The 18,276-nt window shown below is 37.3% G+C and overlaps 1 long non-coding RNA gene and 1 other non-coding gene across 2 annotated transcripts in view; one reads left to right on the forward strand and one right to left on the reverse strand.

Annotated features, from left to right (window-relative positions):
- The window catches only part of LOC143273000 (uncharacterized), a 58,425-nt gene that overhangs the window by 5,756 nt on the left and 34,393 nt on the right, over nucleotides 1–18,276 (reverse strand). The gene's annotated exons all lie outside the window — the stretch shown is intronic.
- On the forward strand, nucleotides 13,981–14,053 carry Trnak-cuu (transfer RNA lysine (anticodon CUU)). The gene has a single exon. It is a non-coding gene; the product is annotated as a tRNA-Lys (tRNA).

Consider the following 18,276-nt stretch of genomic DNA (forward strand, 5'->3'; position numbering starts at 1 on the left):
TCAGGTACCCTCTTAACTATTGCCAGTAGTCTATGGTGGAATCATCCTTGCAGATTCCTGGGAACCTCCCTAGCATTCTGCTTCTCCTATTCCCATGGTGTCTTCATTTATCATAGTATCTCTTTCCTTGCTCTCTCACTCTGTTCCCATTCCAGCTTGAACTGCCCACTCCCCTAAGCTCTCATTCCCCATGCCTTGCCCTCCATTACCCCCCTACATCCCCAGTTTGCTCATGTAGATCTCAGCCATTTCTCCATAAGCATTTCCATTCTAATGAACAGAATCCCCAAAGCGATTTTGCCTCTCTGAATCATAGATTCTTAAATATATATGTGTATAAATATATAAAAATATAAAAATATATATGTATATATATTACACACACATGCACACACACACACATACACACACACACACACACACACACACACACACACACACAAAATGGAAGCTCTCCATAAAGAAATGGAAGGGTTTGTTTATTGTTGTTGAGACTCTAATTAGCCTATCCCTTAGGGATGAGAGGACCATGGCAGCAATGGAAGACATTTCTAATTTAATTCATCCCTTTACCAATTGTAGGATACATGCTAGATAAGGCTGTACAATTAAGTGTCTGTAAACACCAGTAATTTTGCATGAATGTGTATGGTCTGACATGTAGTAGGGATCACTATGAGATGTCTGTGCATTAAACCATACCCAAGGCTAGCCTTGAAACACCATGTAGGAATATTATGGATATCAAGGGTCAATTTTAGCCGTGTTTTCTCATGTGTTTCCTATGTGTGAAAAAGTTGAGTCATTTGAATGTATAAGCAGAAACCAAGCAAGGATGCTCTTGCTCATTAGATTGCTGTGGAGTGGGATACCTGATTCTGGTTTTGGCTTAAGGCACAACACAAAACAGCAGACATGGATGAACTTACACGAGCGTCTTATGAGAGAGGAGAGACTGGCACCATAATAAATGGCATATTTTTAACAACAAAGTCAGCCTTTATAGATGTTCTGTTTATTCTTAACTAATTAATGACCAACCCTTTCCCCCCTCCTACTAGCTCTTTCAATATTTGTGCTGACTTTTAGTAGAAGGGGTAGGTGTTCTATGTTTCCCTAGGTCAGGCTAATGTCCCTCTTCACTCACTTCTACTCATACTAAACACATTTAAACAAATAAAATCACCCAGCTTAAATTGCAAACCAAATCATTGTCATAAAACAATTCATCTACTTACTGTTTCTAAGAAGATGATTGCCCAGTGAATAGCTAAAGGGATCTCTTATAAGATCTTAAGCATTGATAACATTGGGAAAGCATGTATTTTGCCTTCTATGAGGATTCCTTTTCTTTGAATACATTATTTTTCCCTAGCTATATTGTTTCTCATTTCATAATAAGCTAAAGATTATCACACATAATTTTTAATTTGCAAGGGGAACAGTTAGCGATGGACAAAGAAAGCTGGTTCTCCATGATCTAATCAAGTTATCAGATCAGAGAGATTAGTCCAGGAGCAAGAGGACCTCTGTGAAGGACAGTCTATTAAAGTGAAAAGGAGCACTGAGCCCATGCATGTGAGTGGCTGATCTCTATGAAGAGAAAGAGTTGATTGCAATTATACTTATACTTCTATGATTTATTTATGTTGAGTATCGATCATAACAGGAGATCAAGTGTGACCCCAAGAGGAACTGACTCATTGCAGCCACTGGCCTCCATTAGATAGGGCTTCCTATCTTCACTCATGGTAGAGATCAGAGAAGTATGCATGAATGTCACTGTGAAATCATGTCTGAATGTGCTCTTCCACCTCTAGAGTTAGTACCACTGAGGAGCTAGTCACATAAAAAGACACAACTGCATGTTTTAAAGTTCTTTATTTAATCATTCAGGAAGTTTGTAACTATTTAACCAACAGCAACATAGACAGGCATCACTTGCCTTAAAACACCTTGGGGCAGTCTAAAATGGGACAAGTTGATTGGATGCTAGAAAGGGATCCTTCAGGGAACCTGTTCCGTATTTACACTGTAAATCCACACAAGAGCCTAAGTGGGAACCCTAAGCTCACAGGGAGCTCTGGAGTTAAAACCACAACAGCTGAAACATGGCCTCATCACATAGCTCTGCCAATCAGAATCTACCTTACCCTGATGGTCAAAGCTGGCAGAGAGATGCCAACAACTGACCTGGATGTTGACTCTCCAAGATAAGACACAGTTAAGTTGTACTTCTTATTTGCCTGACAAAGGGAGGTGACACAGTTGGCAGCAATTCTTGTTTTGTTTTGTTTTTTTGAGACAGGATTTCTCTGTGTAGCTTTGGAGACTGTCCTGAAAATTCCTCTGTAGCCTAGGCTGGCCTTGAACTCATAGAGAGAAACCTGTCTCTGCCTCCCAAGTGCGCCACCACCACCCGGCTAGTTGTTAGCAATTCTTACGTGGACTACCCCATTTTTGCTGTTCAGGAAGCCTACATGACTTGCTTTATGCCAGAGCTGAAATAAATGTCCAGTAGAATAAATAATAATAATAATGATAATAATAACAAAGATTTGATTGTAGTATCCTGGATTCTCAGATGTGTCTAGCATGTCTGGAGCCATGCACCAAATTCCAAGGACAACCCATGAGTATTAAAGACTTTAATCTCTATCAACCTGAACACTGCAAAAATCCTTGAAAACTTGCAATTTTTTAAAAAAAATATTTTAGAGTAGAGGCTTAGTGCTATCCTAAGGAAACAGATATCCATTATTAGGCTTTTTGTCTGCCACACCTATGTTAATTTTTATATGTAAAATCTATTATCTGTTCAGAGCATTTATATCTTTAACTTTCAAACATGGAATTTTGGGGTTTTTTTTTTGCCATTTTTTTCCTATGAGCATACTATGATGGCAACAGTTTGTTAAATTTGTAGACTTTATATAAAACAAATTTAACATTAAGTGTATATATAAACTATTGTTTTACACTTATTGTATTACTTTGAATATATGGAAACACATATTAGCATGAAAAAAAATCTAGCATTTTAGGGAATAATATAAAAACCTATGTGCGATGTTAGTTTTAATTAATTTGACATAACCTGGAATCCCCTGAGCAGAGTTTCAGTGAAGAATTTACACTGGATTAGCCCATGGGCTTATCAGTTCAAGGTTGTTTTAATTAAGTTAATTGATGTGGGAAGACACAGCCCAGTATGATATCACCGTCCTGAACTGGCCATCTCTTGTAATCAGATTGATGACTACCCTAATTGTCTTCAGAGCCTTTATCCAGTAACTTATGGAAACAAAGACAGAGATCCACAGCCAAGCACTGGGCCAAGCTCTTAGAATCCTATTGAAGAGAGGAAGAAAGGATTGTAGGAGCCAGTATGAGGTGAGGGATGGTGTGGTGGTGGTGGTGTGGTGGTGTGTGTCAAGATCATCACAAGGAAACCCACAGAGACAACTAACCTGGGCTCATCGGAGCTCACAGACACTGGACCAACTGTTAATAAGCCCACATGGGACTGACCTAGGCCCTCTACATATGTGTGACAGTTATATAGCTTGGTCTACCTATGGGAACCCTAGCAGTGGGAGCAGGGTCTGTCTCTGAACTTTGGCAGGCCTTGGGGAACCTATTCTACATACTGGGTTGCCTTACCAAGCCTTAATATGAGGGAAAGAGCTTAGTTCTTCCTCAACTTGATAGTCTGTGCTTTGCTAATGCCCATAAGAGGCCTGCACCTTTCTGAACATAAACAAAGAGGAATGGATTGTGGGGGACAGTAAGTGGGGGAGGGAATAGGAGGAGAAGAGAGGAAATTGCATATAGGCTGTAAAATAAATGAATAAATTTGATTTAAAAATTAAATAAATTTATCAGACATTGCAAAATAAAGTTGCAAAATTGAGCTGAGCTTAAGCAGGTGAGCATTTTACCTTCACTTCTTTCTGTTCTTGACCATAGATGTGATAGGACTAGCTGTCTGAAGTTCTTTCCCTGACTTCCCTACAATTATTGACCATCATCAAGAATTGTAAGATGAAATGAACCCATTGTCCCCTAAGTTGCCATTATTCCAGGGTATTTTATCACAGCAACAGAAATGTTACTAGAATACTATAGGATCAATTACTCTTTGACTCAAACTGTAAACATTGTTCTTTCATGGTCGCCCCTTTAATACTTTACTACATTTATATTTTATACTTTTGTTTAATTCAATCACATATTACCATCTAGCATAGTGTTCCTAATGGCTAAAGGTAACCTGTTAGCCCCACTTACCTAAGGATAGGTAACTTACTGGAATTCTGGGGACTATGCTTGATTGGGAGATAAAAAGCCACACATTTTCATCCCCTAAACAAGCTTGTTTGACTCTTCTACACCAGATGTACTTGATTACATGTAGGTGAGGGGTGGTATGCAGGCAGGAAGGATGTCAGGATATGTCCTCAACCCTGATTGGACCTGATGGAAAATAGGTAGCCTTATGTGTGTGTATTTATAAGCCTCTGAAAAATATGACTCTTTGCCATTTCCCAGGAACCCCAGAACTGTCGTGGTGAGAGCCGATCATCCTGGCCAGTATTTAATTAAAGTTTGCTTCAAATTGGGCTGAAAATTGTGGAACTGGTTTTTCTCTAGAGATTCTCAGATTTGACAGTGTTTAGTAAATAAATGGGTGCCACAAGAAGAATAAGAAGTTAACTCACTGTACAAAGATGCTCTGAGTTTTGAAAGCCAGTTGAAGAATCTGATGTGATGAAAATGAATTGAAAGTATATGCTAATGTCATACATATGCCATGACTGTTTGAATCACAGTCACAACTGAAGACCAACACTTCAATCGTTTTCTAAATGTTTGCTATAGATTGATCCTAAAATATGTTCAAAAGGCTCCCTTCCTTGCCTGAGGATAGTGTGAAGCTTTCTCTATCAGTCTACCATCAAGGTCGTAATTAAGTCATTGAGTCTGTGGCCTGTATTTATAACTACAATACATGATCAAGGATTATAAACACCAGGAAAGCTGTATTATCACACTGTCTAATTATCACATTAAGAGAATGACAACAGGGATTCGTTTCATCTCTTACTAGAAAGAAGCAATCTGGCAGTACCTGGGAGTTCACTTTGATGTCGGATTTGTAAAGGAAAGTATCAAAGATGGAACTGTTTTCAAATAGAACATCCAATGCTGGTTTCATCCAGGCATTCAGGTTTCTGCTGCACCACCATGCTTTGCTTTGAAGTGGCATAGCCTAGAGTTTATTATTAGGATCTATTTATTGCAGGTAAAACAATGAAATTCAAGAGGATAGAAGAAAAATCAACAGAGCTCAGAGCCAGCAGCAGGAGTTTTAAGTTGATCTCTGAAATGTGTAACTTGTTAACAGACATAGGCACTGTGGAAGACCTGAATAGATCAGGAATTCTTAAAATGTGGTACCCCAACCATGTCATGTATCAAATCCTTTGAAAACTGGAAACAAAAATAAATCTTGGATGTCAGTTCTATTCTTGTGGGGGTCCAATGGAAGATGCTGTTAATGCCTTTGGGAGACCTGTGGTCTTTTAATAATAGAATTAGATTATACCTCTGGGATGTCCATCATAAGTAGAGTTGAAAATATTGGTCTTGACCCAGGGCAGTCCTTTGTAAGATCTAGTCAGTGATGCTGGATCTCATCAATGTGGAGTCCAGAAGAGTGAAGTTGCAAACACTGGTTATACTCATGCATAAACATGTATTGATTTCCTGGATGTTTTTGTGAACTATGTCTATGTTCTACTTCTAATTCTGAATCCAACCAGGTTCCTACATTAAGTGGACACTCTGATAGTCAATGCTGCAGAGATCTCTCACCCAAGTGAGAGATCACATTCAGGTTGCAAACTCCCACCCAACTCTTATCCTCTTGTATTTAATACATGTCAGTTAATAAGGCCAGATATAGCTTTACCTATTTTGTTTCCTTTTTTCTTTCTCTCTTCCTTTCTTCCTCCCTCTCTTTCATTCTTCTTTATTTCTTTCCTTTCTTTTAATTTTTTTGATAGGCTTTTCCAAAGAACAGGTTGGCATGGTATTGGGGTTCTCCTGACCACAACCTCCTGGGGGATGGAATTATTAATATTCTTATATGTCTGGAGTTGAAGAGACAGTTTCCTTTTAGCTGACTAATCTTTCCATAGAGGAGCAGCCTTTTGATAGTAATTGCTTGTAAAGCTAGTATTCTTCATTAAGCAGAGTCTTGGGGGTTGAGCCTGGTATCCTAAGCAAACAGGCTAAGAGTCTGACTCCTGGGTTAGTTCCAAGGACAGTAGATAGAAATATCAAATCAATCCTACCACAATGAGAACATAGTCTCACTTAATATTTCAAACAGTTTTACTGAAATAAATATGGGCAATCTCAAAGGAAAAAAATGAATCAGTAACCTAATCCCATATACCCAAGTTCCAATACAAAAACATAATAAATGTGAAAAAAAAGACTGTATGACTTCTCCAAAATTTATGAATCCCACAATATTGGCTTCCAGTGTTGGTGAATTGGATGACCTCCCAGCACAAAAACAATAACAACAACAATAATAAAAAAGGAGAAAGAAATAAAGAAAGGAAGGAAGGAAGAACAAAACAGTCAAAAGAAAGGTTTAAAGTATGTTCAAGGGGGACATGAACAAATTCTTGAATTAATGCAAAGAGAACACAAAGTAGCAGCTGAATGAAATGAGAAAGTTACCATAGACTATTAAAGTGGAACTAAATAAAGAAATATAAATACTGAAGAAAATCAAACTGCAACACTAAAAATGAAAAAAATTCAATAAGTTAAATTTTAAAAAATCTCGGTGAAAAGCCTCACCAATAGACAGGATCAAGGAGAGGAACATGGTGTTAAGGCTTGGAGACAAGTAGAAGAATTACAACATTAAGACATAGACAAGGATAAGTTAATAAAGTGTGAACAGAAAATTTGATATCCATAGGAAATGTTGAAATGACCAGGCTATGAAACATAGGAGTGAAAGAAGAATTTCATGCTAAAGAAACAGAAAAATATTTTCAATAAAATCATAGCAGAAAATCTATCAAATCTAAGGAAAGAGATGAAAATCCATACACAGGAGATATTTAGGACATAAACACAGACACAGTCAGAAAAGAATCTCCCACACCAAATTATAGTTAAAGAACTACATGTGCAGAACAAAGAAAGTATATTTAAAGCTAGAAAAGAGAAACACCCAATCACATATAAAGACAGATCCTAACTAAGACAACATCCAAAAGAATGACACCAGGGTAGTAGTTGGGCAAAAGTCAACATAATAACAGGAATTAATGTATATCTTTCAGTAATAACCTTATATAATAATGATCTCATTTCTATAGTCAGAAGACATAGACTAGAAGATTTCCTTAAAAAATTACTATTCTATTTTGTCTTGTCTCCATGGAACACACTTTACCATCACAGACAAATATAACATTAGGGTGAGATGATACAAAAAAGTAATTGGACAAAACTGAAACTAGAGAGAAAGTATCACTGTTCTAAAATCTAGAAAATCAGACCAGATGAAATTAGTCATGTAAGAAGTTCATCTCATACCAAGTAGAGACTAATCCATCAAGAGGATATTGAAAACTGAAAATGGGGGCAAACAATTGCTTTAAACAATCTTTAACATATAGAGACCCAGCTTATAGTAGATCATATAAAAGGACATAAAGTAGGTCTTAATAAAGACAAGAGAATTGAAATAATACCTTGTATTATTTCTGACTACCATGATATGCAACCAGAAATCAACAGCAAGAAAAAATTACAGAATATGCACAAATTCATGAAAATTGGGTCAGCAAAGAAATCAGGAAGGGAATTTAAAAATTCCTAGAATCAAATTCCAATAAAAATAAAAATACGACATATCAAAACTTATGGCAGCAAATGACAGCAGTCCTTAAGGGAAATTTAGAACAAGTGTCGATGTTAATGATCAGAGAACTCCCAAGTAATCTGACAGTGTTCTTTAGCTCTTTGGAAAAAGAAGAATATGCCAGACAAAAACTCTCTAGACAGAAAGAATTGTGCTCAAAACAGAAAATAATGAAATAAAAGCAAAAACAAAAATATGCAAAGAATCAGATGAAACAAAGCGTTGATTCATCACAACAAAAATCAATAGCTTCTTAACTAAACTAACCACACTTGACCAAGCTTCAGCCCTTCGTTTTTGACATTCACTACTTTGTAAAGTTGCATCTCTAAATTCCCTTCTTCTTCCAGACCTGAGCTGCAGATGACGGATAAAAGCATTTGGGTGTCCAAACATCCTAGAGAAGAGTTATCTACCAGTCTTGACCTGTCTTTGGTGTGGGAATGAATTCTTGAGAGTCAATGTTTTTTCATGAAATGTTTACTCTTTTTCTAATAACAGGCTCACCTTAACAGAGGAATAAGGTGCTCAGGTGTAGAGGGCTACACGAGAACATCCATATGAGTGAGTTTATTACAAAGGTTTTCATTTTTTCTTAGTCTGTTTTCTGTTGCTATAATACAGTATCTAAAGCTAGGCCATTAACAAAGGAAAGCCCGTTTGTTTAGCTCTTGGTTCTGGAGTTGGAAAAGCCAGAGGAAGTGGTTGTATCTGGCCTTGTGATGTATTATGATGATGACAAAAATATAGACGGTCAAGTCTGGAAATGACTGGCTCAAATTAATACATTCTTGTGTTGACTATCCAGTCCCAAGTTAAAGACAACACTCTATTTTAACATAATCCCTCCTGAAAAGCCTTAAATCCCACAGAGACAGATGCATCCCAGTCAGCTTCTGAGAGTCCAGTCAGTCATTGTGACATTACAGGAAGTTGAGTACAAATGATCAAGAGTGAGGACATCAGTGTAGCTAGAGTTTTCCTGCCTTGCCCACAGTCAGGACAAATCTTTGTCACCCGCCAGTCCCACAGCCGCTCAGACCCAACCAAGTAAACACAGAGACTTATACTGCTTACAAACTGTATGGCCGTGGCAGGCTTCTTGCTAACTGTTCTTATAGCTTAAATTAATCCATTTCCACAAATCTATACCTTGCCACGTGGCTGGTGGCTTACTGGCATCTTCACATGCTGCTGGTCATGGCGGCGGCTGCAGTGTCTCTCCGCCTCCGCCTTCCGCTTCCCATAATTCTCCTCTTTCCTTGTCCCACGTACTTCCTGCCTGGCCACTGGCCAATCAGTGTTTTATTTATTGACCAATCAGAGCAATTTGACATACAGACCGTCCCACAGCACATCAGTCTAGGTTTTATGTTCCCACAGAATGAAGGAACAAGGGATATCACTTCCAGGGAAGTGAGATGAGAGTGTATCACTTGGCATGAAGGAATTTGAGTCACCATGCCTCTGAACTACAGTTGAATGGTGGGAGAAAAAGCTCAGAACTGGTCTACACAGTAGTACTTATGGATGGTCTCACTCAAATAGATGTGGCCAGAAGGATTCTTTAATGATAATTATCAAAAAAGTGCAGGCAGTTGAAGTGTGGACTTCACAGGGGTGAGAAGAGGTGTAGATGTAACCAATCGTATTATTAAAATAAGAAACACAGAGCCAAGGTAAAAGAGAAAAGCCGAGAGGTCAGAGCTCAGAGATAAAATCTTACCTCCTGCAGTGCTCCTAGCTTCCCCGAGAGAGGGAGGTACTTCCTGTGTCCCTGTTTAAATAATCTTTCTGTTCTGCCTTCTCATTGGTTGTAAACCCAACCACATGACTGCCTCATCACTGCCTGTAAGTACCGCCCTCCAGGTCTTAAAGGCGTATGTCTCCAATACTGGCTGTATCCCTGAACACACAGAAATCTACCTAGCTCTTCTAACCACCACGCTCTCACTATGGCTCTAATAGCTCTGACCCCAGGGCAACTTTATTTATTAACATAAAATTAAAATAACATTTCAGTACAAATAAAATATCACCACATTTCCCCTTTTCTATTTTAATAAAAAGAAAAAAGGCAAAAGGTTATAACTAACAAAAGAAAAACTATATACAAAAGTACAATAACTATATACAATATATACAAGTAACAAATACCTAAACGATGTCTAGTCCATTTGTATTTGACAAATCAGAGAAAATAATTTCCTTATCTATCCTATTTTAGTAAGTCCAAAATGTATCTAATTCACTTTCTATCCTAATTAATCTTCAACTATAACTAACTAATCTTCAACTCCCTCAGAGACCCAAGAAGGAAATAATATTAGCTAACAAAAATAAAAACAGGAAGTGCACAAAAGCAACTTCCAAAAATTTTGTGAGTTGACAGAAACAGCCAGCTGCCTGGACAGTCACCTGAGGTTTCTCCACAGTGTTGGGGCATCATCTTCAGCCTATAGGCTTAGCGTATCTGACAGACTCATTTGTGAAGTAGGTTGTACACAAGGTCAACAGTTCAACCTCCATTTGGGTGAGAGCAGTCCATGTACCAGAAACACCTGAATTCCACTAGTGTCATGTCATGATTTAGGATTTTAAATTCTGGAAATTGTTGATGGTTTTTGAATTCAGCTGTCCATTCTTCTTGGCTGTGTATATATGGCTTCATCTAAGCATGCCCTTTTCCACATCCCTCTATTAAATGCCAGTCTACTATTGAGAGGCGTGAGCTTTCAGTTGCTGTTCCATTGCACAACAGAAGCCATCGGCCCACTGCCTGTTCAGCTGCCTTCAAAGAAAAGGGCACTGTACCTTTTCCAGATTGTGAAGGCCACTTCAGGGATGGTGCCATATTGTCCTGGCCTCAGAAGATGCCTTCTGATAAAGCCATAACCATACTTGTTTTGGCAGGAATCGGTAGTCCTTTGTTTCGTGTTCTGTCTGTCCATTTTGTCCTGTTGATTTGAGGATACTTTGTTGTCCAGTGGCTAACTTTTGCCACAATGAAAATTAACTCCATATGTAGTTTCTTCAATGCCCATATTTTCTCTGAAGTAGATTGGTACTGCCAGGAGCTGACATGTCTCAAAAAAGAAAAATTTCTAAGTTATTAAAATATTTTAAATGCCATATTCGTTAGATCTCTGAAGGGTTTGAAGATGACCTGTCTAAAATATATCTGCTCAATTTTTAAAACATATCTAATATGACTACAATTTCTATTATAATGTCTAACTACTAACTTTCATTTCTTTATATCCTAATAGTTGGTAATAATGTAAAGTATTTAAAACTAGTAATTGTCTTTTTCTTTTCTTTTTTTCTTTTTTTTTTTTTTAAACAAGAACCTTAAATCTAATCTCCTTTGCTTAGCCTTTTTCCTAACCCTTGACAACAACTTGTAACCAACCCCCCTAAACAATTGAAAATTATCCCAGACCCAAAACCCATTAAAAGAACCAAAAAACCACCCGCCCCACACCACTTCTTTGGCAATGTGGGTGTCATATTCTTAAAATTGCTTCCTGCTGGGTATGGGTGAAGTTATCTTTATCCTGAAAGAAAAATTTAGGTTAATTGTCAAATTCTAGGAAAGGTAACTATATCCTTCATTATTATCTAGTCTGTGTATAAAGCCAAAGTTCAGGGTTTATCTCAAGTCCTTATTCAAGTAGTCTTTGAGACTGGATCATCTCAGCTAGTCATCTCAAAATTGTTCTGAGCACCTTGTATTCAAAGCTGATCTGTAGATGATGTTTGTCAGCTTAGTGATATTATTATTGTCCACGTGGAATTGTTGTTGTTGTTGTTGTTGTGGGGCCCCATCTTCTTTCCGGAGACTTCAGTTGATGTTAGGCCTGGCCGTGATTTCCTGCAGAAAACTGATAAGAGACTTGAACACAAAGACATATATATGCAGCTAACTGAAGCCTTTTTTCTAGAATTAGTTAGTACTCTATATGACCATTCATATCTTAACAAAGTTTAAAATGTATATATATATTAATCTTGTAAATTTTGATATAAAATTTATACTTTAAGAAAAGTTTAAAGAATCAGAATTGAATCAAAGAGTTGAGATTAGTAATAGAATAGTCCCTTAATTAATTTGGCTTTTGTCCTGTCCCATAGCAGAAAATGGCTCTTTTATTCTGTCATGATACAGGGAGTTTGTATTTTCATTTTAACAACATGCTTGAGTTTAAAGAAGGAGAGAGCCATTCTCCAACTCCAAAGTCAGCTTTAAATTTTAATTGAACTGGGACTATTAGAAAACCAATAGTGTTAAATCTTTAGAGAAAAGCAGAAACAAACATTTAAGAAGACATAAAATTTTTTAGATAATATATACCCATATGCCATATACTCCAATATACTCTGTTTCCTGGGATAGATGATTTGTCCCTTTTCTTCAGTTGTCTCATTTGTCTTGTGTCCTTCAGATTCCTTAACCTTCATTCTCCTAAAAGACAAAAACAAAAACCTTCCCCCAAGACTAATTTTGGGGATGTTCCTTTTTGGCAAGTTATTATCTGATTAAATGAAAAGACATGTGTTACAGGTACAAGTTAGTTTAAATTGGATGTTCATGCTGGTTGATGAACTATCACCTCCTCTAATTAAGAGGTTTCTCTTGTTCAAATCGAACCTTTATCAATTTTGATGGTACCCACAGCTTATCTTCTCCTATAGAAACAAAAGCAAAACCTCGTCCCCAACGTAATACATACCCTGGCTTCCATTCTGAGGTCAGCACATCCTTAAAGTATATAGGCTGATTTAATTCTGTAGTTTTTTCTATTACCCAATGTCTCTCTGCAGCTGTTGTTTCTTTTTCATTGGCATTCAGAAAATTCAAAGTTAATAGAGCATTATGCAGTCTATTTCTGGGGGTTTTTGTTACTCCTTTCTGTTTATTTAGCATATCCTTTAGAGTTTTGTTTGATCTTTCTATAACTGTTTGACCTGTAGGATTATGTGGTATGCCTGTAATATGCTTTATATTGTAATAAGCAAAAAACTGTTTCATTTTAACAGAGACATATGATGGAGCATTGTCAGTTTTGATTTGTGCAGGTATACCCATAATGGCCATAACTTCTAGCAAATGAGTGATTACAGAATCAGCTTTTTCAGAACTCAAAGCAGTTGCCCATTGAAATCCTGAATAAGTATCGATAGTGTGGTGTACATATTTCAGTTTTCCAAATTCTGCAAAGTGAAACACATCCATCTGCCAGATTTCATTTCTCTGAGTACCCTTTGGGTTACATCCTGCTGGTAATGGCGTTTGATTATAGAAGGAACAAGTAGGACATTTTTTTTTACTATTTCTTTGGCTTGTTGCCAGGTTATGGAAAAATCCTTTTTTAAACCTTTACTATTGACATGATGTTTTTTATGAAATTCTGAGGCCTCCAGCACATTTCCTATCAATAATTTATCAATCTCATCATTGCCTTGTGCTAGAGGGCCTGGCAGACCAGTATGAGATCGGATGTGAGTTATATATAAAGGATGACTCCTTTTCCTGATTGTATCTTGTAATTGAATAAATAGTGAAGTTAATTCTGAAGCATCAGGGATAAATTCTGCAGTCTCAATATGTAACACCACTCTTTCAGCATACTGAGAGTCAGTTACTATGTTGAGAGGTTCTGAAAAATCCATTAATACCAACAGAATAGCATACAATTCTGATTTTTGCACTGAATTATAAGGACTTTGTACCACTTTACTTAAATTTTCTGATTTGTAACCTGCCTTTCCTTGTTTGTTGGCATCTGTATAAAATGTACGAACTCCAGATATGGGTTTTTGCCGTACAATTCGAGGCAAGATCCAATCAGCTCTCTTTATAAAATCAATTTTGTTGCTTTTGGGATATTTGCTGTTAATTTCTCCCAAAAAATTACTGCAAGCTCTTTGCCAAGGTTCACTTTCTGTCCATAATTTTTCAATGTCCTCCTTAGTTAAAGGTACGACAATTTCTGCTGGGTCTATTCCTGCTAATTGACGAAGCCCGGCTAGCTCAGTCGGTAGAGCATGAGACTCTTAATCTCAGGGTCGTGGGTTCGTGCCCCACGTTGGGCGCCAGATGTAGATGTAACCAATCGTATTATTAAAATAAGAAACACAGAGCCAAGGTAAAAGAGAAAAGCCGAGAGGTCAGAGCTCAGAGATAAAATCTTACCTCCTGCAGTGCTCCTAGCTTCCCCGAGAGAGGGAGGTACTTCCTGTGTCCCTGTTTAAATAATCTTTCTGTTCTGCCTTCTCATTGGTTGTAAACCCAACCACATGACTGCCTCATCACTGCCTGTAAGTACCGCCCTCCAGGTCTTAAAGGCGTATGTCTCCAATACTGGCTGTATCCCTGAACACACAGAAATCTACCTAGCTCTTCTAACCACCACGCTTTCACTATGGCTCTAATAGCTCTGACCCCAGGGCAACTTTATTTATTAACATAAAATTAAAATAACATTTCAGTACAAATAAAATATCACCACAAAGAGGAGGTTGAGGAATGAAGGAAAATGCACGTATCTCAAAAAGTCATTGTTGCACAATAAGCAAAAATGTGTTAGTGTGCTCTGAGCTGTATGTGTATGTATGTGTGTGTGTGAGTGTGCTTGTGTGTGTGTGTGTCTGTATGTATGTATACATTCTTGTATATATGTGGGAAAACCACTAGTATTTTCTTTCTCTTTAGCTATCTCTCTGATACCTTGCAAGTTAAATGAGGGCCTTTTAAAATACATACATGGCTTTCTGTAAATATATTTTGGTGTATGCTATGTCTATTTTTGAGGTAGAGAGTCTTTCCAATCTTGCATTGTGTTGATGCCTTAGTAATATAAGAATTAAAAGAGAATACAGAAATGATTTTATAGGAATCCCTACAAAAGACTTTCAACTGTGCAATAAAATTAATGATTCCTTTTCTCTCTGTAATAAGCCACATGATCAACAGTAATGCTGGAAAATATTTTACATGACCTTGAATGTATTTATTAATCCATTGCTGGAGTCACATTTCCTGGAAACATTTAAGTGTAACTCTTCCCAGGGTACCAGAAGGAGCAGCAAGGATGTTTTTCTGTGGACTGGTGTGGAGTGTCTAAAAAGGGGCCCTGTGAGCTCTTGAGACACATCATTCTTTATCAAAAGGGGGAATCTACTGAGTTTTGTTTTAGGACTTTCTTTACATGTTCAGCAGCACTTTCGTGTCTGGCCACCATTGTGGTACCACTATTCCCTAACTAATCCTGGTACCATGCCCTTGAATTTCCAGAACTATGAAAGCATTAAACCTTATTTCCTTATGAAGTTACCAAGCCTCTTGTATTTAATTATAACAATGAAAATTAGACTGATAGAGTCAACTTTCTTATTTACATCACCTTCTTTATGGAGGTAATGACTCGATCTCAGTCATCAAGAATATATTACAGTTTGTCACCCATTCATTTTTTGTTCATGTAGAAACCCAAACTAGAAAATTTTAGGTCATGTACCAATGTTGCCTGACAATGATTCAAACCATTCCAATGTCTGTTTCCCCTTCTTTAACTTCCAAGTCATGATCTGCAGGCTGGTGCAACAGTTTCTGTGTTTTCCTACCTGTGTTCTGGAGCCTACTTCCACGGCATCTGGAATGCAGTGTCTAATATGTGATTCTATCCACATTGATATATCTTGAAATTCTTTAGTATGGTGATTCGAATTTGATTCCCAAAACCCATGTTGGAAGGACGAAAGTGACTCCCAAAACTTGTCCTCTGATCTCTACTTAAGGCCTTAGCCTATACATACACTAATAGTAATAATACTAAATAACTAAAGAGAAATCCTTTGATGCTCTATCCAGTTCCTTTGAAGGGATAGCAACACTTTTATATAACTGTTTACTACTGATCTTAAGCAATGCCATTCTAGCTTTGTTAGCAGATAGCTCAAAATCACTAAGTTATGTGGAGTTCCTATGTAAGAAGTAAGGAATTCTTCTTCCTACCCCTTTAAGCCTTTAACCTTCACATTGTTCCCTATCTCTATTATCTATCTATCTATCTATCTATCTATCTATCTATCTATCTACCTATCTATCTATCTATCATCTATCTTTCTATCTATCTATCTATCTATCTATCTATCTATCTATCTATCTATCATTTGTCTATATAGCTATCATCTATTATCTCTATCTCTATCTCATCTGTCATCTATCTATACATCTATCATCTATCAATCTATATCTATCTGTCAATCCTCTATCAATTTATCACCTATCATACTACAAATGATGTACTGCCAAATACTATGTTTTAGTTTAGGGCTGTTGAGAACGATGAACTATTAGAAACATCTTTACAGATATCACATATTACACAAATACATATATATCTCCAGTCACAATAGTCAGAGTAGCATTGTCCCACTTTGGATCTGATTTTAAGAGTCTTTGCTCCATATTCAGTACCTCATAGGAGAAACTGAAATCTCAATGTTGGCCTGCAAGGCTCGGTATCACCCAAATTCCCTCATTCACTCTTTCCCAAGGATCATGCAGTCCTTCACAGTTGCTCTACTGTGCCCATATGGGTGCTCTTCTGCTACCTCCCTAACCTATTCAATCTTTTTTCTAGATTTCAGTTGAGTCTTCAGTCCCACAGGGGAGCTTTCTTTAGACTTTTTTACTTTTATAACACTGCCTATGTCTTAACAGTTACCGCAAATGAAGCTTTCTTCTCTTTATTAGCATCTGTTTCTAATCTCCCTAGAGAGATGAGAATTCCTGGAAAGTTGGAAGTGAGAGGATGGGAGATGAGAATTCCTGGAATATCATGAGCCAGTTATCAGTTTGGTGCAAAAGTAATTTTGGTTCTTGCACTGCTGGAATTTGTCTTTTGATATTGTAACATATTCTTAATAAATGTGGCTATTTTAAAGATAATATTAATGAACTTTACTGACTTAGGTTGGTATGCTAATGACATATTACTTGCTGCTTTAATTTTTTATTGTTTGACACTTTCATACTTTGTGTTATGAATTTGAGTCATTTTCACCCCATTCCCTGCTTTCATCTCCCTCTCTCCCAATGATACTTCTTCTCAACAACCCACCCTTCCCATTTTCATGTCTTCCCTTTGTTTTTCGTCCCACTAATTTAAGTAAGAGTTTGTTGCCTGTGTGGGGTTGCAAGGTTATTTACTGGAACAAGGGAAACTTATCAGTGGGTATGCCACTGAAAAAATAACACTTCTTCCCCAAACTTTATGTTTATTTTACGTTATTGAAGTGATGTTGGACAAAAAGCAAACATATGTAATTTTATTGTTCAAGTTCAAATGCATCATAAAGAATAGAGATAAATAGCACCATCAATATTGATGTGTTCAGCCTAGGAACTACTAAGGAACATGTGAGTGAGGACACAGTTCAAGAGGTAACAAAAGAGACAAGAGCCTTGAAGATGAGAAGCATGCTAGTGGTCACCATAAAAGGACAATGACACATTGTTGTTCTCTTTTATTCTGGGCAACAACTATTTCTCCATTGTATTATTCCATATGAAAGTAGATGAAATACTGGTGATGTCCATCTCAGAAGCTGGGCTGACAAGAAACTCTAAAGCACTTCCCCAAACTAAATTTGTCACATTGTCAGCTGCCTGTCAGATTCACCCCAGCTTTCTGGATCTCAATAAAATATTGCACCTGAGGTGTATGCTCCATGACTAGATGAGATTCACTGAGGATTACTCCTACACCTGGACCTGGTCAATGTAACAGCCCAATGACATGATAGCATCTGGTCATAGTAGCCCAACCGGTGATTCCAATTTGAATAGATCCTAAAAGTAGTCACTCACCCACCATATTCACCCAATCCTTTTTCAGCCAATTGCCACTTCCTCAAGCATCTTAGCAACATTTTGCAGGGAAAATGCTTTAACAAAAAAAATAGGATTCAGAAAAATATTCTCCAAGAGTTCACTGCTACCTAAAGCATGTTTTTTTTGTTTTGTTTTGTTGTTATTGTGTTTTGTGTATGTGTGTGTGTGGATAGGAATGTGGCAGAGAACAATCTTGAATGTTGATTATATCGTCCCCTTCTCTTGAGACAAGGCATCTTGTTCACTTCAATTTATTGGGAATTGAAGTTTCTGACTAAGAATTTTACATCATCATAATGATGGAAATATGCTTTATCTTTATTAAGTGCCCAAGGACTATTCTGACCAATAAGCCACAGCTTATTTATTCTTGTAACACACACACACACACACACACACACACACACAGAGAGTTGCT

Source organism: Peromyscus maniculatus, chromosome 4, assembly GCF_049852395.1.
Source record: "Peromyscus maniculatus bairdii isolate BWxNUB_F1_BW_parent chromosome 4, HU_Pman_BW_mat_3.1, whole genome shotgun sequence".
Classification (NCBI taxonomy): Eukaryota; Metazoa; Chordata; class Mammalia; order Rodentia; family Cricetidae; genus Peromyscus; species Peromyscus maniculatus.